At 44.2% G+C, this 23,631-nt stretch overlaps 1 protein-coding gene and 1 pseudogene across 1 annotated transcript in view; one reads left to right on the plus strand and one right to left on the minus strand.

Moving 5' to 3' along the window:
• Positions 1-23,631, minus strand: part of RYR2 (ryanodine receptor 2) — a 727,453-nt gene that overhangs the window by 660,336 nt on the left and 43,486 nt on the right. The window lies entirely within an intron of this gene.
• Positions 21,319-23,031, plus strand: LOC112660748 (prefoldin subunit 5-like; annotated as a pseudogene).

Here is a 23,631-nt window from a genome sequence, read left to right on the forward strand (position 1 = left end):
AGGCCTTCCCCAAGGATCCTACTGAAAACTTCCGCCTCACTTTAATTTTTCTCCACAGCACTTTGACACCTGAAATACATTTTATTAGTTAACTAACTTATTGATGCCTACCTCCCCCCACCAGGATATAGGCCCCACATGATAAGAAGTTTTATTCACTGGTGTACCTCCAGTACACTGACCAGAATCCAACAATTTTTGTTGAATGAATGAATGTGGTGATCTTTAAACTTCCCTATCTTTTCTCTTGTGCTCCATAAATCATCCTCTCAAGGTTCTGGGGTCTCATACATTGATAGAAAAAAAAGCCCATTTCTACCTAAAACAGGTATTTGTTTTTAACTATTCTATCGCATTTGTCTTTTATGGTAAATTTCAAGCGCATTATCTAAATATATTTAGAAGGAGCAAATTTTGAGCCTGTTTCTTCATCTCTGAGAGCTACTTTTCTAAGGTAGAAGACCATCCACACACATGAAAAACATTTTTGATTTACTGAAGAACTACTGACAAGGACAACATTTATGTTACTTATTGTCCTTCTATGAAGACCCACATAGCAAATTCCTTTAAAAAGTTAATGCCAAGAAAAACTATGTTTCCCCAAAATAGATTAGTACTTATGGTAAGCGTATTTGCTTCCTCCTTTGCTTAATCCTGATTCTATAAATGTTTTAACGTTAACTTATGTAAGTCCTTGATCGAGAGCTATTCCAAACCCTTGGGGGAAGAGAACTGGAAATGTCAATCAATACATACATGTGCACATACCACAACTGGGCTGACAACTATCACAGTTCACCAAGAATAAGGTTCATAAAACCTTATTGACCAGACTTCCAAGGCTGAAATCCAGAAGGTCTCAGGCAGACCTGGGTGAGTTGGGTCCACTGTCCCCCAAGCTTGGAAAGGGGAAATTCAACAATATCCAGGAACTATCTTAAAATTCATTCAATAATTCTTTACATGTGTAACACCTCAGGTCCTCCAAAGAAGAGTCCTGCGTAGGGCAGAAACAGCCCAGCTCCGGTCTCTCTGCAAGACTTCATCCTTGTATGGAAGCAGGCCAGGGAGAGAGTGGGCTGGGCATGACCTACAGCATATCTGAAGGTCCAGCAGCTGGAGGCTGCCACCAACTACTCTCTCACAGCAGGTCTTCCAGAAAGCAGGGGAATTAGAGTGGCAGCAGACCTCCATGGCTGCCATGTGCTTCCTGCCACGTACTTTATTTTGTTCATTAGAGAAAATAACATTTTGAAAAGAGAGGTTTTAATTTACAAGTAACAAAGGTCTCTGCTAGGCCCACATGCTAAACTAAAACCAAATTGGCACTAAAGAAAGAACTAGAATTCCATTTAGTATAGGTGTATTTTGCTTTTCCATAGAACCCCAATTTTGAAGAACTGTCTAACCAGATTTTTCATTGTTTGAGAACTTTCTAAATGCCACTTGAAGAACTTAAGGTATAAGCAGTGTTGCTAACACTTTGTATCATCTAATTTATCAGTTTTCAGTCTATAATTAAATTTTAGTCTCTCCAAAAATGAAGCCATTCCCATCATAGTAGGATACCTTCAAGGGTTACTCAACAGTTATAATCTCAATGTTAAAAGAATGAAGCATCAAGTTACAGGATCTGCAATTTTAGGTGTTTGGAGGGGTTTTTTGTTTGTTTTTTAAAACAGGCTTTACTAAATTATCACTTTGCTTAGTTATTTCCCATCTGTGACTGGCAGACACCAACAGCAGACCAAGCTCACACGGCTCAGTAGATCAGAATCTCTAACAAAGTCAGATCTGTTCAAGAAGGCCCTACGATCACTCACAACCAACCCAACCCCTGGCCTTGGAGGCAGCTTCCTTAAAAAACAACTTTCTAACCTCAGCCAAGTAAAACAGTGCAACTAAGATAGTAAAAAAGCCCGATGTCTTACGAATTCTTCTGGGCTCTTCATTCAAGTTCATAGTTTCTCCTCTTTCTGGCAAACACCAAGCAAATTCCTCTCTCTATAAAATGCATATGGAACCATCAGAGCCAGCAGAGACCATACTTCCTAGAAACTAGGCTCTCCCATAGTTTTTCTTCCCTCTCAGCGTTCAACGCTGCTGGTTTTCTTGAAGATCCCCAAGTTTCCTTATTCCACTTTTAAAAACTCACCTGGGGGATGCCTAAGTGGCTCAGTGGTTGAGCATCTGCCTTTGGCTCGGGGTGTGATCCTGGGGTCTTGGGATCGAGTCCCGCATCGGGCTCCCCGCAGGTAGCATGCTTCTTCCTCTGCCTAAGTCTCTGTCTCTCTCTCTGTCTCTCATAAATAAATAAAATTTTTAAAAAACTCACCTGGTTACAGAAATCCTAAGTAAACACATATGTGTTTTCCAAAGTGAGAGCCCACAGACCACAAAGTGGCATAGCTCAGAAGACACAGAATGCGGCAGGCATAGTAATGGCCCCCCAAAGATGCCTGTGGCATAATCCCCAGAACTATGAATATATTACCCTTCTTGGCAAGAGAGAATTAAGGTTGCTAATCATTTCCTTATATTTCTTAAAATAAAGAAATTATTTGAGTAGATCCAATCTAATCACAAGGGTCCGATAATCACAGGAGGAGGAAAGCAGACTGAAAGCAGACTGAAAAGTCAGAATCTTGGGATGTGAGATTTTAGCTGGCTACTGCTGGATTTGAAAATGAAACAAGGCCAAGGAATGCAGGCAGCCAACAGAAGCTGGAAAGACATGAAAACAGATTCCCTCCTAGGATCTTCAGAAAGAATGAAGCCCTCCACCATCACGAATTTAGCCCAGTGAGACCCATTTTGGACCTCTGAATTACAAACCAGCAGGATAATAAACTTTTGTTTTTTAAGCCACTGAATTTGTGGCGATTTATTACAACAGCAATAAGAAAACTAATGCAGTGAGCTGCCTATTTCTAAAGGTAATCAAGCAGACACTGGTCAACTGTGAGGACATCACAGAAGTGAACCCTGAATTGAGTGACAAGTTATAACAGACTTCTACAACTCCTTCCAGTTTTAACGATCTACAAGTTAATATTTTCTTCTAATTTCCTAACATAAGGTAGCTGACTGGTTGGAGGCAAGTCATCACAAAAATGGGCCATAAACCAATGACCAGACCAGTTTGTTTCCGGACTATGACCCATCACTCACTGAGACTGCCCTCCATCTGCAAAATAGAAATCCCCAGCTATCTAGAAGCATTTCACTTGATATCCTTTATAGTGATGACACATAGGAGGATAAAAGTTTCTCCTACAAAGAAAGAAACAACTATGGTTTTTAAACGTATACTGAGGCTCTGCTACAGCAGTACTTTTAAAAATAGTAAAAGATTTTTTTTAAATGAGAGGTCTTCATTAATAGGATTAATAGGATAGTTTCAAAGCAGAAAATATGAGAAAATATCCAACATAAAGTTAGTATTATTACATGATTTTTTGTTTGAGCTCTGCATGAAGTGTGCATGTGAGTATGTGTGTATGTGTACACACTGATCAACATGCAAAATACAGTTCTTACTATGGGTCACAGCCCAAAAAGTTTGAAAGCGACTATAATAAAAAAATAAGAACATATCATTTAGAATAAAAGGCAAACACGATCTTGGATTTGTGTGTGTAATACAGTTGCATCATTCAAAACTGCTGAAACACTGACATTTGTTCATTAATGAACCTCAAGGAAGATATAAGTGTCTTTCCATCTCAGTCTCTGGAAAATTCATCTTGGCCCTTATACGTAAGGTTTTCATTGGAAAACAAAATTTTTAAGACCAAATGTGTTAACTTTCCATAAAAATCATTTGAGGGGACCTGGCTGGCTCAGCGTTTGGGCAACTGCCTTCAGTCCTGGGATCCGGGATTGAGTCCTGCATCGGGCTCCCTGCAGGGAGCCTGTTTCTCCTTCTGCCTAGTCTCTGCCTCTCTGTGTCTCTCATAAATAAATAAATAAAATCTTTAAAAAAAAAAAAAAAACTAAGGTTTATAAGATTCTCTCTCTCAGCCTTTCACTACCTCTCTCCTACAGTACCTCAATGATGGATGACAGTGGTTCAGCAACCCTCACTACAAATTCTGGAAAAATCGGAGGAATTGGTCTGGATCAGGAAACTCAACTTATCTGGAGTTTATCTTTCCCTTATAACTAAGTTTTTGCAGCCTCCTCCCTGACCAAGAAAACAAAGAAAGGAGTTGAATGTTCTTCCTTCAATTACTCTTCAGCTGAAGGAAAGAATCTTGTACAGCACCAGCCACAACGCTTGGCACTAAGCTGGTACTTAAAAACATTTGCTTATCTACCTTCCCCTGTTTCTCCAGGAGCCAAAGTAATCCTTTTTCATTTTCCTCCTTGACCTAAATACAACCTAAAAAAGATGGCATTTGTTGGTCGATCTGTCTGTAGTCTGCAAATTGCATGAGCTTCATGTGAGATATTCATCCTTTCTATTGACCCTTACAAGTCAGTACCATGCCTTCTACAGATCACCTGTGTCAGAGGTCTGATTAAACACACATGTGCACACACCTAGCCCGCAGGTTACACCTGCATTTCTAACAGATCTTTGGGTTCTAACAGGAGATAGAAGCTTCTCCTTCTTTGCCTGCACAGCTGCCCTCCTGTCTAGAAAGGTCATCTTCTTGGATGCAGCTCACAGCCTCAGGAGGGATGCGCATGGCACGAAGGGAAAGAACGTCTTACAGATCTCCAGATACCTGGCAACCAGCAGGGCCACAGATGCACCACACAGACTGTTCTCATAGCTACTCAGAACTCCATTTTGGAAGGCCCTTAGCCCTCATTAGCCCTAATCTATTTAGGAGAGCCAAATCAGGTAAAACATCAATAGCAACAGCAAAAATAATAATACAAAGCTCCATGAAGCATATTTAGCCTCAAATCAACCTAGTAAGGGAGGTTATACTATTAACACTTAACCAATGAGGAGACCAGGGAGCCTTTAAGGCTTTCAGACACTTATCTGTCACAAAGCTACTTAGTGGAAGAACAGGACCCAAAACAAGCCCAGACCCACCTTAACTCTACTCTGGACATTTAGAGTCACCATATGTTGAGCACTTACAAGATCACATGCATGGGTTAAACACTTCACACACACGGTCCCTTTCTAGACTCATAACAAGTGTATCTTAAAGATGAATCAGCTACATCAAAACTACTAGATTTCTGACACAAATTTAAGTGGAGCTAAATAGTGCCAGGTTGTTGGCATTCGAAGCTCATTTCCCAACCACTGCAATTCCTAAGGTACTTTTTGATGGGAGGTTTAAATACTATAATAATAGCCAACATTTATCAATCTCTTACTATATGCCAGACAATGTAACATGGACTCCAAATAAATTATCTCATTAATCCTCCCAATGCCCCTATGATTAAGAAACTACTATTAAACCATCTTATAGCTGATAAATTTGCTAAAGGATACGAAGTGACGGAGGGACAGGAGTCAACACCAAGTGGTCAGATTTCCAAGACCATAAAAATAAACCTCACACTACCTTAACTCTGTTTCTAGGAGCAAGCACCTGCATATTTGGCCTAAAGTATTTGTTTGTACTTGGGGAAAGAGACTGCTTGATCCTTTAACAGCACATGTTAGGAGAAATAATTTTTCACTTAACCACATACACGTGAACTAAGCCCAAAACCATGAATAGTAGTGATCACACTCTCCCTCTGCCTATGTCTCTGCCTCTCTCATGAATTAATAAATAAAATCTTAAAAAAAAAAAAAGGAATAATAGTGATCACAGATGAGATCCAGTGAGGAAATATGGTTCCAACTGACAAACTTTAGAGACCCAGGTGAATGGGGCTTTCCTCCAGTTGTCCCTCGTACTGAAAGGCTCTACACTGCAGGCCCTTCACTTAGCACAGTCCATTCTTCTGGCCCTGACTTCAACGGATAAAATATGAACAGTAGAACAACCCCATGCCCACGGAGGCCAACCTAACCTTTCCTTCCACTCACCCAATGTGTGTAGAACTCCTAAAAAAAACGGACCACCCTTACAGACGGACCCACTGGAGCCCAGATAGCCCATCTGCCATGGCACCTGCAGGTCTGTCTCTGGATACCTGGAGTCCAGTCTGTTCTGACCAGCCGAGGATCCAATGCTTACTCAGGTGGATCAAGATAGGAGCACACACATGCATGCGATGTTAGTATGGATCCACTGTCTTATTAGTTTTCGAGGTTTGCTGTGGCAGAGTACTACACCCTGCTGGCTTAAAAAACAGAAATTAAGTCCTGGAGACTAGAAGCCAGAGATGAAAGGTGTCAACAGGGTGGGTTTTTCCTGAGGTCTCTTCTCCTTGGCTTACAGATGGCCATCTTCACCCTGTGCCTTTATATGATCTTCTGTGTACCTTAAGTTCTTCCTACAAGGACACCAGTCATACTTAATTCTAACTTAACTACCTCTTTAAAAGCCTGGTATCAAAAGAGTCACATTCTGAGGTATATGGCTATTAGAACTTCAGCATACAAATTTCAGGGTCACCTAATTCAGCCCGTAACACCCACATTAGAAACAAACTTCTTTGCAACTGGTCAGAACACCTGCATTTCAAGTTCATTTTTTACAAAGGATTTTCTTTCCTTTTTCATGTAAATTAGGTCCAAAACATTAATTTAGATTTCTTTAAATATTTGGCCATAATCATTTGAATACTGTTAATAAGTAGAGAGGAAAAAAATCCCTGAAAATATATCACCCCTTGGACCAAACAATTCCACTTGTATAGAAGTACTCTGAACATTTATATTAAAGGAAATTCATCCTATTATGCTTTATACTAGCAACCTGTAGAAACATCCATAAAATGTCCAGCATTTAAATAATTGATTAAATTATGTTATGGCATCGTATACAGCCATTAAAACTTAGGAATAAGACTGAGAAAAAATTCATAACAAAGTAAAAAAATAGGATTTATGAAACTGTTCAAAATGAGGCCATTTTTTAAAATAAAGTATATTCATATATAGTATAGGCATAGGGAGTATGCCAAAATTATCTCAAGGGTTAGGGAATTTTTACTGCTTTTGTTAGCTTTTTAAAAAAAATTTTAAAAGAGGAAAAAATATAATCTGGTCTTTAAAAAAAGATTTTATTTATTTATTCATGAGAGACACACAAAGAGCGGCAGAGGCATAGGCAGAGGGAGCAGCAAGCTCCCCAGAAGGAGCCCAATGTGGGACTTCATCCCAGGACCCAGGGATCACACCCTGAGCCAAAGGCAGAGGTTCAACCGCTGAGCCACCCAGGTGTCCTAAACTGGTCTTTTTGTTTTGTTTTTTAAATATATTTTTTTAAGATTTTATTTATTTATTCATGAGAGACACAAAGAGAGAAGCAGAGACACAGGCAGAGGGAGAAGCAGGCCCCATGCAGGGAGCCCGACAGTGGGACTCAATCCGGGGTCTCCAGGATCACACCCTGGGCCGAAGGCGGCGCTAAACCACTGAGCCACCAGGGCTGCCCTAAACTGGTCTTTTTGATTTGGCAGTGTGATCTTGGTCTAGGTACCCCAGTCTCTGGGATAAATAAAGTATTCTCATCTAAGAGGTGAAGATGTTAAGTCCTTTTGAAGTACTTCTAACCAATGTATTCAAAACCTGCTTTCAAAGTAAATTAGTTACAGGGGCACCCAATTGGCTCAGCTGGTTAAATGTCTGCCTTCGGCAGGTCATGAACCCAAGGATCTAGGATCGGAGCCCCTACGTTTGGCTCCATGGGCCTTGGGGAGTTTGCTTCTCCCTCTCCTTCTGTCCCTCCCCCTGCTCATGCTCTCTGTCTCTCTCAAATAAATAAATCTTAAAAAAAAAAAAAGAAAAGAAAAGAATTAAGTTACATGCACACATATACACAAAGCACTTTTTTAACTGTGGTTAAAATGCACACCATATAAAATTTACCATCTTAACCATTTCTAAGTGTATACTGCAGTTGTGTTAAGTACATTGACACTCTTGTGCAACCAACCTCCAGCACTCTTCTCATCTTGCAAAGCTGAAATTCCACCCATCAAACAACTCCACATCTTCTCCTCCTCCAGCCCCTGGCAACCACCATTCTACTTACTAGCTCTATTAATTTAACTACAGAGTAAGTCTTTTTTGACTAATAAGCCTGTCCCTTGGAGGCAGTGACCATGAATAATTTTATTTTTGTTTCCCCAGGGCCAAGCACAGCATCCAGTACACAGTTGAAACAAATTACTGAATGATGAAAACACCAGCTGCTTTGCTACATCTGGGAAATGTCTTTGGCTTCCATTATGTGGCTTCCATGATCTGGAAAAACACTTTGTACTAAGTCTGTGGGAAGGACTATCATCGTCCATGTTGGTAGCTCCCAGCTATAGTTTCAGATGCACCAGGGAATCTAATTCAAGAAATTTCTTTAGGGGCAGAGGTACAGCAGAGGTTTGTAAATAGGGAGAAACACCTGGTTGTGTTATTAGTTAGATAAATATAGTAGTAGCACTGTGGAGGATGGACAGGTTTGGTGGAGGGGCTCCTTTTTCTGTTTGATCCTCTACTTCAATTGGGTATCTTTGGATTCCCTCAATGAGGTTAAGGAAGGCCTCATGCCAGGGCTGGGATGTTGGTCATCCTTACAAAGAGTTGGAGTCTGTGACTGATTGGCTATTGTTTTAATCAGTTTTCAGCCTTTGTGATTTTATAGCATGTGATGTTTTAAATAACTGCAAACACCCTTTAAATAACTGCAAACACCCTTTCTCCCATTTCAAAAGAGCTTAAAGGAATATGCACACATATAGGCGCATATATGACTACAGAGCCCAATGTGGGTCTGACTACAGAGCCCAATGTGGGTCTCGATCCCAGGACCCCAAGATCATGACCTGAGTTGAAATCAAGAGTCGGACACTCAACTGACTGAGCCACCCAGGTGTCCATCTTCTCTTTTCTTACGGGCACACACATTCTTTCACTTTTTCAGCCAGAGACAAGAATACACAAGAAAAGTCTTGTTCAACGTACAAAACTAAATGATCCAGTGAAGCCAAAAAGGGCAATATGTTAACATCAATATCACATTCACCCTTCCTATGTAGAGTAAGCTTGATTTAAAACATACGCACATACACACATATACACACACAACCTGGGGCAAAGTTTGAGAATTTATTAAGTTAGCTTTACAGCTTTTGAAGAATAACATTTCCCACCTGGAAGCAGCACTGCCTACAAGCTTGTCCTCACCCACAGGCTTGGCTACCTTACACCTCTTTTGGTCATCAAAGCTGAGTTGTAGTTTTGGGGGCTTCATCACATTTTCTGCATGAAAATGAACTTTTGTGTTTAGTAGTAGTTACTAAAACATCAACTTCATTTCCAGAAAGAACACTAGCATCTCCACAAGGAAAAATATTCTATCATGTCTTCTAAAGAAAGACTTAACAAAACTTCCCATTCTTTTTTTTAAACCACACTGAGTATTCCTTTGTGTGACAGTCAAGCTGAGATAGGGGCTCTTGTTTCCAGGAATTAGCCTTGTGGTGTAGGGGCTGCTCTCTGCCATCCCAAGAGTGAAGAAGGATTCTCCTCCACATGGGTCAGAGACTCCTGCTTCCTGCACCAGACAGTGCCAGGGAAGCCGACTGACCCCCAGGAGCAGAGGGCTGCCAAACGGCCCAGCGTCCTCACTTCCCTTCCCTCAGGGCTACGACCTGGCCCTCCTTTCCTTCCCCACCCCTTTGAATTCTACCTCCAAGTCTGGGAACCCTCTGAGTCCTATCACTTGGTGAGGACTGCCATACCCTTTTCAGTTTTCTGAATAAGCTTTACCACAAAAAAGTGCAGTTAAAAACACATTCAGTCATTACGTTCTGCTTAACTGAACCTTTAACTGTATTAACTCAAATAATCCTTCCAACAACCCTTGGAGCAAATACCATTCTCATGCCCATTTTACAGAGTAAGAAGCTACCAAGGCTCAGAGAGACTGAGTGGCTTGTCCAAAGTGGTGAGCTGGGACTTGAAGCCCGGCAGTCTGGATACAAAGCATGGGCTTTTACCTTCTAGGGTAGACCACCCCCACAACCCCGATACTCTCCTAAACTACTATTTCTCAGTGAAGTCATGCTCCATCCACCCTAGGTCTCTTTCCCTTAAGAGCAGGTTTTCCAAAATGATTTCCCAGTGGTGTAAATAAAAGAACAGCAGCTTTTTTTTTTTTAAGATGTTATTTATTTGAAAGAGAGATCATGAGAGAGAGCTCATGCACACAACCAGGGTGGAGGGGCAGAGTGAGAAGGAGAAGCAGGCTCCCCGCTGAGCAGGGAGCAGGATATGGGGCTCAATCCCAGGACCCTAGGATCATGACCTGAGCCAAAGGCAGAAGCTTATCCAACTAAGCCACCCAGGCGCCCCAAGAACAGCAGCTTTTTTTTTTTTTGTATTTATTTATTCATGAGAGACACAGAGAGAGAGATATAGAGACACAAGCAGAGGGAGAAGCAGGCTCCCTACAGGGAGCCCGATGTAGGACTCGATCTCAGGACCCAGGGATCACGCCCTGAGCCAAAGGCAGATGCTTAACTGCTGAGCCACCCAGCTGCCCCAAACAGCAGCTTTTAAAAATAAATATTTACAAGTTCTGACAGGGCTGCAGTGTCCAAAGTATCTCACACTCTTTCATTCTAGAATAACAACTTCTATAATTCAGTAACACGTGCTAAAAGGTGAAAATGTCTTCAATTTCCATATCTTTGAAAACTTCCACGTGGTAAAAGTCTTTCGTTAATCTGGGACTTTATGTAAAAAGTCATCTGTGCTGATTAAAATTTTAAAGAGAAAACCTTTTGTATATCAAATTTAACATTTTTGATAAATAAGAAAATAAACAAAGAGAAAAAGATTGTCAGCACTGAGGTCAGTCTTTGTCATTGTGAAAAGACCAGGTCTTGGGGGGGACCCTAGCCTCTTGACTTTTCGCCCCTCTCTCAACACCCCTGTGAAAATGTCCAACCAAAAGGAAGCACTTCTGTACAACTTAGACGTGAATTAAGATCAGTTGCATTATTGTGTTTCCCAGGGACATCAGTATTTTCAAAATACTCTGTGAAATAAAAGTCCTCTGCTCCTCCACAAAGAATTGCCTGGTTGACCTTGTGTTAGCTGGGCAAACAGCTGAGAGAAGAAGCAGCAATATGTGTGTCTGTTTGGAGCAAGAAAGACACTGAGCAGGTGTCACACCAAGACCACCTGCTCTGCCCAAGCCTAGGGCCCTCCTGAGATTTTCATTTCCCTCACTTCAACAAAGTATTAAAACTACAGCATTTGGTTAGGAAGTATTTATTCTCATGTGATCTTTAAAAATAATGTACTTAGAGAAATCAAAAGAGAGGTGACTGAAATTCATTTCTCTACCACCCGCTAGGTGTTAGCCTACTTAATTCCACCTTCTAACTCTATTTCTCTGCCTGCAAGATTCTGGTCACCTCCCTCATCTCACAAGTGTACTACGTGCTTCTTGACCCTACCCCATGGCAATTTCAATTCCACTCCATAGACATCTATGGGGTGCCCTCTTCAGACCGGCAACCATGCAAGGTTCTGGTAGACGCTTTAGTATAATGTGACCCTGACCTCCAAGGATCAGCCACATCCTTGCATGACCACATGACAGAGTCCTGTAACAGAGGAACCAGCAATGTCCTATTGCCAGTTGCAGGGGTAAAGTTCCCTTTCCAAACTTCCAAAAGCAGAACCTCAGAAATTCTCAATACCCAAAGAGCAGGGGTTGATTCTGCATCCTACAGATTATTGTGTCTGTGATGCAGAAAGTACCAAGCACATGTGGGAAGGAGCATACAGCCGAGACAGTGTGAATGCAACCCTGGTAAGATTCCGGGAAGCTTATAACACGAGGCTCTGCGAGGTAGGGCACTTAGGGATAAAAAGCAAACAACCAAGATACAGAATTAAGGATAAACCAGCTAAACACAAGAATGACAGCAAATTACACGGTGAAGCATAAACTTAAATACGAGCCAGAAACTCAACTGTTATTTTAAGAGTCGGCTACGTGTCATGAAGGAATCATGGGCCCCATTCCTAGGAGCCTTACATCCTCATAAGGGAGAGAAATCAGACAAATGTGGACCCCTGGAAATGTAAAACTGTAACAATTACTAGCGGTAGGCTGGAAAGGTGAGCCCTCCTGTCAGAGGAAAAAAAACATTAAGCCACTGGATTCCATAAATTTGCCTAGAAGGGGTAAGCCATTAACTAATATTTTTAAATGGTGTAGTTTAGAAAAAAAGAGGTTGGGTTAGACTTCTCCTTGCCTAAGACATAGGCAGGGAAAAAAAAAAATGTTGGAGGGGCGCCTGGGTGGCTCAGTAGGTTAAACAACTGACTCTTGATTTCAGCTCAGGTCATGATCTCAGAGTAATGGGATGGAACCCTGAGCCCCTCGTCGGGCTCCATGCCCAGCATGGAGCCCGCTTAAGATTCTCTCTCTCCTTCTTCTACCCTGCCCCGCTGTGAGTGTTCTCGCTCTCTCTAAAAAATAATAATAATAATAATAATAATTAATTTAAAAAATGTTAGTGGTAAAGGTAAGCACCTTTTTAAAAGGAACCAAAGATTAGAGATGAGGAAGAGGAGGAAAGAACTCGTGATAGGGGCACTTCCTTCCCTCAATGCACCCATTACCTCACTTAATCCTCCTGACCAGCTACTGGGGCCATCCCCAACCCTCCACCCACTGGCAGAATCACCTGCTAGGTGTCTATCTGACGGCTGCTGGGACAGGGGGTGCCACCAGAGTACCAAACGAATGTGGTGCCTGCTTCTATGGAGCTTCCCGTAGCATGAGTTACATTTCATCATCCCAGATTTACAGGCTGAGACATCCAACCCTACAACTCACCCAAGAGCCTACGGTAGAAGGTAGAGCTCATATGGGGCAGAACCAGGGCACAGACTAAGTAGGTTTATGGGACCAGAAATTCATGAGCCTTCTGTGACCCTATACGGTCACTGACCAGAGAGATAAAAAAGAGCAAAGACTAAAGAGCATCCCAAAGGTGGTAGGATCTCCCACTGGTTATTTTCCATTTCTACTTTCAGGTCCTACTCTGAAGCACATTTTACACTCAGGACTTCAAACTTTTACTTTCCCTCAAGAACTGCCTGAGAAGCCACATGCTCACAGCAGTGGCTGCTGCCTGGGCCCATCGAAATTCTCGGTCGTGCCTGGAAGACACTGTGGGATGGCAGAGGCGGGATGGAGTGACATATATAATCACTTCCTCTTGGAAACAAATATAGTAACTTCTCCTCCATCCTCTGCTGCTTTTGACAGAAAGGAGAGCAAAAGAGGACAGTTGGAGCAGATAATCCTACAACTAATTCAGCATGGGGAGTGCCAGTGAACATCCCTCTAAGTTTGTTCCTTGTAGCAACCTGACAGAGTAGTATCAGAAATCTTACCAAGTACACACTCAAAACAAATATTCACAGTAAGTATGTAGTCTCGGCACTCCACCCTCTAATTCCTCCTACAGGAGGCAAATGTCCAGAGAAGGGCTTTAGTGTTGAATTGAAAAGCCCAAAATGGTGCCCTTTAGGATAAATCCTCACACCAGGGCTTAACACCTAATCTAAATGCAGTTTCAACCTCCCCCAGAAAGGTCTTCTTAAGGTTGGTCAGGAAATTCCTAATGAGTGCCAAAGAGTCTCCCACAGGGGCCCTTTCCATCCTGTAGGGGATGAGGAGGTGATCTGCATGACAAGACCCCCTGCCCTCCCCACTAGAGAAAAGCCACCCAGCCTGGAACAATCCTTTTCTTTTGCTAATAACTTTCCTTCCCCACTGTCCTTCCTATAAAGCCTCCCCTTTACTTGCTAGATGGGATTCTACCCAATTCATGAATCATTTAGTAAAGCCAGTTAAATCTTCCAAGATACTCCATCAAATTTTGTTTTTTAATAACAGCTACAGGGAGGCGAGCAGGCCTGGCACTGTTCACAGAGGCTGTGAGTTTGAGATCCATCACCCCGATGGACCTTGATAATGACACCTACAGCTAGTCTCAGGGAATGGAGACACACAGGTTACCTGGGGAGGTGGTGGTCCAGACTCCCACATGGAGGCATCCTGCAACACAGCCGTGGGCGCAGCAGTACACAAAGATAAGCCAACGTTGAATCGACATCTTAGTGTGAATTAATCCAACGTAAAGTTGGATTCCACACCAGGACATTCTCTACCACCGGAGAGAGGAAGGAAGCAAGCGGTGAAGAACAAGCATGATAGAGCAACTCTTAGCAGGAAGGCAGGAGGGGTGCACCCGGGACAAACTGAACTGGCCAGCTCTGCTTAGAGCAGTGCTTCTTAAAGTGCGGTCCCCAGACCAACAGCACGAGCATCACCTAGAAACTTGTTAGAAATCCACCCCAGGCCCTCCTAATCAGAAACTCTGCTTTAACAAGCCCTCCAGGAGGTTCTGATGCTTGCCTAAGTTTGAGAACCACTAGCAAACAAAGGAGCACAGAACACTTAGTTCTAGGACTCTACGTTTCTAGAAGGAAAGTTACTACAAGATATGAAGTCTCCAATATTCATACCCTTGGAAAGCACAGCAGGGGGATTAGCCTTTCTCAGCTTAGCAAAAGAGGGTACAGCTGGCCATTCATGCATCTTAGGGTGAAACTCTGCAACCTGTAATATTGGACAATTCTCTCAGAGCTCGAAGATGGGTCCTATGCCGCATAAACACTGCTGAACACCATAGGATGGCAAAAGGCCCTCCAGGAGGTAACCTTCCCCCAGAAAGTAGCAGAAGGCCGGTGATCATTTAATTTCCCCATTTCCCCCACGTGCCCTAGGACGCATGTTCTAAATTTCCAAAATCAATAGAGTTGCACCCCTGCTGTATGGAGGAGATGCTGCCTGGCGCCCCACTGACCAGGCCCGCTGTAGAGGCCCTTCTGGAGAATTGGCAGGCATGTTGGTGGCTTGAGGGATGCGAAGTACAGATAATCAGATACTGTTTTTAGATTTTCCAAAACATACAGCTAACATCACAGACGAAAATCAATGCAAGAAAAATTTCTTCCTTCTCAAAACCCTTTTCTGAGTATTCAGAATTTCACTGCATATTCCTTTGGTAGCTTAAAAATTCTTTTTTTCAATTTAAAGGAGTTAAATGAGGGGCATATGGCACCCTCCTGCAAAATTTTTTGCAACCTCTGTGAATCCATAATAATTTCAAAATCAAAGTTTACATATAAAATGTAAAGAAAGAGAGGGTTAGGTTTTCCCCCTGGTTTTATATATATATGGTCAAGTGCTCACAAGTCAAAAAAATTTTTTTTGTGGTTTCAAAATTAAACCCACTTGCTCAGGTCTGTGTAAAACAATGGCATCGCCAGCAGTGACCACCAAGGGATAATTCAGTGAGGTGGGTCCCTAACTAAACACCATCAGGTGTGGGTGCACACCCTGACTGCACTTCAGAGCCCGCACCCCAAAACACAGAAGCTGAGTTAGCTCAGAAAACCTGAAAGTGTAAAAGTGGAGACAAGAGACAATATTGTAGGACTCCTAGGAACCACTGCCCAGATTTTCCTAATCATGCAAATCAGATGGGGTTTGGAGGGAGAAGGCTTTTCCCACTCCTGACTGCCAGGAGGAGGGACAGGCCCCAAGCACACTCCCGGACTCTGTGTCTCCTTCCTCCCTCTTCACCTGCAGGGACAACTTCTCTGACAGATCTGGGGGAATGGCCCCCTTCCCCCTTTGGAAGTGTGCTTTTGCAGCAGGCAGGGCTCTGGTGCTGCTCCAGGGCCTCTGCCCCATGGAGGCTCTGCTCAGGACTCCAGGCAAACAAGCCTCATTCCAGGAATTCAATCAGCAGACCTCTGAGGCTAGCTGACTTAACACAACACCCTCCAGCCAAGCCTCTATTAGGGAAGAAGTGACATTTTGTCCTAGTCATTGTTTTTCTTCTCCGTTGGCTCAGAACCTGGGCAGGAGAGAGGACTCAAGGGCAATGGGCTCTCAAATACCTCCCCCAGGGGTGCTCTAATGATGCAGATTCCTGGGCCTTTCCCTGTGGGTGGGGGGCACTGCTTAGTTAAGTCTGAATCTGCATCTAATGCTCTCAAGAAGAGCCCAGGAGATTCTCATTATCTGGAAAACTGGGGAAATACTGTCCAAAAGAACATTCTAGTATTAAGTTTCCCAGTTATGCAAAATTTGGGTATATATGAGCCAGCTTCCCTGAGGTTTACAGCATCATTGAGGAGTTCGGCCCGAACCACTCCCACTCTCAAATTAGAGAAACTGAGGGCTAGACTGGCAGCTTTTTGCCAAGAGGTAAAGCAGCCGGCAGAGCAGTTTTCCAATGACAGCTCCAGGGATGCAAGGAAGGCTAGGGAAAGTCAAGGTCCATCTTGAAAGTGTCCAGGGCCATGGAGAAGGCTGTGCCACGGGGGCAGAGGCTCCCCGAAGTGTCATGCACCCCCAAGACCCCCAGCTCTCTGTATCCCTGTGCCCATGCCAGAGCCCAAGCGTGCTCAGGGGCAAGACACCAGGGATGGAAATCACCAGCGCTGAGCCAGGAGCCAGAAGCGTGGCACCTACTACCTGTAACAGGACAAGGTGTGCTTATAAGCACCTCAGAAAAACTACCGTCACAGGGAACGTTTTCTGATAAGCAAGGAATCGTACCTGGGGATTCACAGCACAGCACCCATGACCTCTAAGGTAAGGACAGAGCACTATGCAGTCAGCTCCCACTGTCACTGACATTTTGATATCCTTCCGTAACACGCCAGGCTATTTTAAGAGATGTAATGATGTTTATTAGAGACTTCATGGGTTCACTCCTGACTTTAGTCCTCCAAATCTACTTATCCCACAGGGTGTTCGATTTCTTATTCCAATTTAACCTCTGCACAGCTGGCGAAGGGATACTGTATATACACCACACTGAGAAATCCATTTCCCCAAGGGCAAGTTTGTTCTCCAGACCTCTCTCCCGAACCCCCAAACTAACCACCTCCCAGCAGCTCCAAGACGGGACTCCCCAGCAGATGTGTAAAACATCTGCGTGTCCAAAACCAACCTCCTCCACCCGCAGCTTAGCCCCCTCAGCTGAGGGCAACCCCACCCACATGCCAGAACCTCGCAGAAACCAGGCTCCTCCTCCTCCCTCGGCCCCCATCAGAACCAGCAGGAAATCCGGCCACCTCTGGCTCCCCAAGGCAACCAGAGTCCTGCCACTTTGCCCCTCTTCCACCTGCTGCCACGGGGGATCCTGAGACCCACGCAAGCTCCTACAGGGAAGCTGCTCTCCCCGGGCCCCTCACCTCTCCACTCTCTATTCCTAACACGGCAGCCAGACAAGTCCTTCTAAAATGGAAAGGAATGAGTCCCCCTCTGCTCAAAGCCCTGCAGTGACTTCCTGGATGCTACACGCAGGAAGCCGGGTCCTCTGCCCTGCTCCTCTGCTCCTACTTGGACTCTCCAGACACACTCCACCGTTCCTGCCTCTGGAAGGCCCCTGCATTTACTGCCTGGCATCCTCCAAGTCTGCTCAAGTGGCACCATTTAAAGAAGACCCATCCTGATGACCACGCATTTTAAAATCATAGTCATCCTCTCCCTTCAGCCCCCTTATCATGTTCTATTTTTTTTTCTCCACAGTACCTTCTAATGTAGCCATGCAATTCATTTAATATGCTTATTTTTTTAAGATTTTATTCATTCATGAGAGACACAGAGGCAGAGACATAGGCAGAGGGAGAAGCAGGCTCCCCACTGAGCAGGGAGCCCAATTCGAGGCTCGATCCCAGGACCTGGGGATCATGCCTTAAGCCAAAGGCAGACACTTAACCACTGACCACCCAGGTGCCCCTAATGTTTTTTTTATTCTGTCTCCCACCCCACCCCCACCCCCACCTCCAGAATCCAAGCTCCATGAGGGTAAAGTGCTTATTCAACAATGTATCTCAGTCACCTAGAATAATGCCTCGAAGGTAGCAGGTGCTCAGTAAACCCCAGAGTCTTCCCCAAGCACAACCTGAAGAAAGCAGCCAAGATAGCAGGGCATTCAGCCCCACTTGGCCCCACCATGTTCGCCAGGCTGGGAACCTTCTCTCAGGAGGAGGCATGACCCACATGCAGGGAGGGAGTGGCAACCATTATCTAGGATCTTACATACAAGGTTCCAGAAGGCCTTTCCATTCCAAAGTTTCTCCCCCAGGAGTCCCAGTGAGAAACCAGGAATGCTTGAAGGAAGGCAGGAGCCACGAGGAGGGATTTATGAGCTAGAATTATGTAGACAATCGCCTAGGAAGACTCAGGAGGGTGGGAAAAGGCATACAGTTTGGTAGAATAGAAGAAAAGAGCCCAGAGAATGATGCCAAGCTCCTACAGGGCTGGGGATAGCTGGCGACAGCTGAGGGGAGTTCCTGAGCACCAAACATTAATGCAAGAGGGACAACACAGATCCCCAAGATCCAAGTCTCAAGCAGGCATCTACCAGGGATAAGAGGTTACCGTGGCCCCCTCCCAGTCCTACTACAAACAAAAAGGGTAGGAGATGGGCCAGAGACAGGGAGCCTCATCCTGGTCCAGGTGAGAAATGGCGGGCTGACCTACTGCACGGGCAGTAAAGACAGAGTTAGTGTCACAAGAGATGGGGAACCCCCTGAGGATCTTCAGCCTGGGATAATATGGACCAAGAAAGGCCTGGGTGACCACAGAGAGAGAAGCAGACCAGAGGCAGCCAGAGTTCTTGGTTGCAAATGAGAAAACAGTTAACTGGGCCAAAAGCTGAGGGGTGCTCACAGGTTGACAAGGGGGCAGGGGGGGACACCTGGCTTGGAAGGAACCCAAGGATGCTGATGGCCAGAACAAGGCCCACAGCCAAGAGTCACACAGGAGCAGTTAAGATACCCCAGTACCAACATCAGAGTGGGTTCTAACCCGTGCCCTGGCTCTTCATGTCACTGACCTGAGGCCCTGAGGCCCAGGCCACAGTCTGGTTCTGAGACCAGGTCTGTTCCCTGGGCAGCCAGCCTCTCTCACTGTTAGTAACTACATTACTAAATAAGCAAGACATGGATTTGGATTCGAATTTGGAAGGAAAAGCCCCTGATGGTAGGAGAATTGTTGGGGGGTGTGTGTGTAGATGCGCATGCACCAGGGATGGGGTTGGGGGCAGAAATGCATTCTTGACCTTTCTGGGTGTCTCTGCAAGTAAAAAAGTACCACCTCTCCCCTTAACAAACCCCTGACTCTGGGCAGACTGATGTATTCCCACTCCCATTCCCTATCCTCTTTGGGTGTTGTCTCCCACCTGCTGTCCTGTTCCCCATCTACCTGCCTACATCCTGTCTAACCCTTGAGGGCTCACCTCAGCCATCTACTAAAAACAGTGAAAAACAGGTAAAAAGTGCCTTTTGTGTCATTCTTTAAGAGTTTCCAGGGTTGCGTGGGGGCAAAACGTGCTTTAAACAAGATTGAAAAAAAATTAAAAATAAAAAAATAAACAAGATTGAAAACGCTATAGAAGCAGGAATTCTCTCTCATGCTGCATGTGTGTATGTGGGTATGTCTGACCTCCACAGAACCTAGTAAGTGCTCAACAAATCTGTAACTGACTGATGAGCTAAAAGAATGGAAAACAGAAATGACACTGCTCCCTCACAACAGAAATGACACTGCTTTCCTGTTGCATCTACCCAGAAGAAAACAAGTCTTATTTGTGAGGTTTTCTTCATTTCAGGTGAATCTGGCAGGTACTTGCTCTGGAAGCAACAAAGGGATGAGTCTCAGAGAATGAAATGGCAGAGGCAAGTGTCTGAACTTCCTTATTCAGTGAGCAGCAGACCTGGAAGTCAAGGCCAGCTCTGCCAGGGAGGTAGATGGGAGAGCTGTCCCTCCAACAGACAACAGGGCCATTAGGAAGCAGGCCAAACACCAAGAGGGAAGCTTCTGGACCCTAAAAGGAAGTGCCATCATGCAGCACAGAGTCAGAAGGCCCTGTGAGACCCTGCTGTCAGCTTAGGAGGGGCGGTGGCAAGCCTAAGCCATGCCAACAAGCCCCTTTGGACAGACCATGCAGGACGGAGAATGGGGCTGGGGTGAGGAGAGACTGAGATAGGCTGGAAGGGGTGACCAAGAGGTCAGAGCAGCAGGGAGGGAAGAGGTGCCATGCAAGGAAGTCTCTTCTGTCCTCAGTGGCCAGGATGACTTCAGAGAGACCCCAAAGGGCCACATGAAAAGATAAGAGTCAGTGGCTGACCCAAAAGCCCCAAGAATTCCAGGTACACATTCCTTTCTCGCCCTGGCTGCTGCTCACGGAGCAGCTGTCCATTTACATTCTAGCTGGGGAACTCTCTGGAAGCCCAAACATGCAGGAGAGGCTCAGTGCAGAACCTAAGAATGAAAGAAGGAAGTTCACTCTTTCACCTTATGTCTCCTTCTCTGCTTTTCTATTGTCCTCTCTCTTATGTCACATCTTCTCCCTGCCCCTTATTTTTTTCCATAAGTGGTTCTTGAAAAGCTCTGAACTTGTCCTGATGGGGACCCAAAAGAAATGGAAACAACCCCATTTCTAACCTAAGCTGTCAGCAAGGCAGGTGGGAGGACCTGAGGGGGAAAGAATGGATGGAGGTGGCAGCTCTCCTCACCCTGAGAACTGAGGGACATTGCACTTGATCTTGAGAGCGGGGCTCCAAGGCCAGCTCCGCTTCTAACAGGCTGCTTACCCTGGAGGAAGTTATAAAAAAAAAATTCCTCTCTGCCTCAGTTTCCATATCTGTAGAACAGAAAAAAAAAGAGTGCTTACTTTATAGTATTTTGGGAAAAATATAAAACCACTTAGAATAGTGACTGGCACTAAATACCTCTTCCTTCTTTCACTGCCCACCACCACCCAAATAAATACTTAAATATTTGTTTCAAAATGCAATGTTTATCAGAGGGAAAGCATGTTCTATTGATCCACTACAGGGTATGTGAAACAGAGTAGGAGTATTTATCGATCATTTGTCTCTCCATGTATGCCTCATCCCTGGATTCATCCTGTAACCAATGGCATGGAGCTATAGAAGCCACTGAGGCTGGCCGGCCACCTGAGGTTCTAGAATGTGGGGAGAACAGCAATCTCTGAACAGCTGGCTGAGTTAACCTAAATATTGTCTTTACATTGATATTGCATTTTCTGAGGGTTTTTTTTCTCTTAATATTCACACTATTTTCTCATTGGTAAAAGATGATTGTTAAAACCATTCGTTTATCAGAGGGGTGGTGGGACTCAGAGTCCATGCAGGTAAGGAACCCAGGAGGCTGTCGGATTCTCTCTGTATCACATGTAGTGGACACAGCATGTGATTCTGGGGCAGAGACATGGAGAGAGACATGGGCAAGGGGGAGGCTGTCTCAGCCTAACTAGTCAGCAGGGTCCTGTCTGAGTCTTCCGGACTTTCCTTGTGGACTTCCCTTGTGGTCAAGAACATCATGCACCAGGGCCCCTTCTCTCTTCCGATATCTTATGGCACAAGTGACTTTCCCTTCCAAATATTCTTCATTTTCAAGGTCTTAAATGCCATTTTCAAGCATGAATAATTAAATTTTTACCATTCCTATGGGAAATAAATAGGGAGCCAAAGAGACCATCAGAGCTTATCTTGGCTTTTATCTGAAGTACAAAAATTTTAATGCATACATTTTTTTTTTTTTAAAAAGATTTTATTTATTTATTCATGATAGTCACAGAGAGAGAGAGAGGGGCAGAGACACAGGCAGAGAGAGAAGCAGGCTCCATGCATCGGAAGCCCGATGTGGGATTCGATCCCGGGTCTCCAGGATCGCGCCCTGGGCCAAAGGCAGGCGCCAAACCGCTGCGCCACCCAGGGATCCCCTAATGCATACATTTTAAGAAATAAATTGGTAAAGGAAATTCAATCAGAAATTCAAATCATGAGCCAATATATTCATCTAAAATACAAATGTGCCCCCAATGAAATTACAGCAACACAAAGGCCAACAACAGGACTGGGGGCATTTGCTTGCCAAGACATCACAGAATGTAAGGCTTGGTTTCTCCAGGTCTCCAGCACAACAGATGATCACTGCCAGTGGATGAACATGGAGTATATACTTGGTTTAAAAAAAAGAAAAATCCCCAAAAGGGGTTTAATAAAGTCTTTTACATAAGCCCCACATCCTCCCTGCCAAAAAAAATAAATAAAGCTGCTTTCATTGTATTATACAAGATATTTTCCTTTTGTCATATCCTTTCAATCTTTTATAATAGAAGGTGGTGTTACAAGGATCCCTGAGAAACAGAAATTGGTTTTAAGTAGAGATCTTTGTAAATATACCAGAGACCCAGAGGCCAGACTTATGAAAACATATTTTTTTCTTATTTAACCTGATTTAAGCAACAGAATAGATCTCACAGTCACCCAATAAAAGAACATCAGTTCTGTCATCTGGGGTTCACTTCCTTATTAAAAATTATCAGTCAATTGGCATCGCTGAGTAGAACCTGCCACAGCTAGAAATGCTTATGAACCAGCCAGTCCAGGAAGTGGAGCTCTGGTCCATGTCTGCTACCCAGCTCAGGGTGGTACAGACCAAGTATGTGGAAGACCAGGACAGCCTGCTCACACCAAACAAGAGCAATGAGGGGAAACAATGACTCGTCCCACCAACGGGCTCGGTGTCCAGTCCCTGGGAAGCTGTATAATGTGGAACATGTACTCATCAATGTGGGAACTGGCTATTATGTAGAGAAGATAGCTGAGGATGCCAAGGGCCTTCTCAAGAAGGAGACAGACTTCCTCCCCAAGCAAATGGAGAAAACCCAACCAGCCCTGCAGGAGAAGCACGCCATAAAGCAGGCTGTGACGGAGATGATGATGAGCAAGAAGACTCCCAATTCACAGCCCTGGGGGCAGCTCCGACTACTGCCAAGGCCTGAAAGCTTGTTTCCAAGTGGGGCAACGGGATCCTGCTTCCAGGGACCTATGACCTTGTGGCCATCGCTTCCCCAGGGTCCTAATGGGTCTTGTGTTTAATGCTAATAAATGTGCTCACTGAGCAGAAGAAAAATTAATTAAGAGCATGAAGAACCCAACAGAATAGTGTTCTGGATTCCTTAATTCAAATAGTTCAGTCTCTTCTCCTTTTAACTCCAGGCTTTAAATCTCTGTACCATTTTTCAGAGTTTAGTGCTGATGGAAAAAGGTCAGTCTGGCAGCTCTAGAGAATTCCACTCTCTATTTATTTATCTACCTAAGGGACATAGTTTGGATCCTTTACTGCACTGGAATACTTGAATCATACCAGTTGGAATATAAGCCATCCAGAAGTTGAGAAAGAAAAGAAAATATATATTCAAGCTAAAATCAATCTAATTTTAAAAGAAGGCCATTAGTCAATTCCAATTTTAGTAAGGTTTTGAACAAACAGGCTAGACAAAAATAGACTAAAATCAAAAGTGCGACTGTACAGTTTTCACTCTGGACTCTAGTCCCACAGCTGGCTGAGGGGCAGGACATCCACTCCAGCGCCTTCAGGT

Source organism: Canis lupus, chromosome 4 (genome assembly GCF_003254725.2).
Source record: "Canis lupus dingo isolate Sandy chromosome 4, ASM325472v2, whole genome shotgun sequence".
NCBI classification, from domain to species: domain Eukaryota; kingdom Metazoa; phylum Chordata; class Mammalia; order Carnivora; family Canidae; genus Canis; species Canis lupus.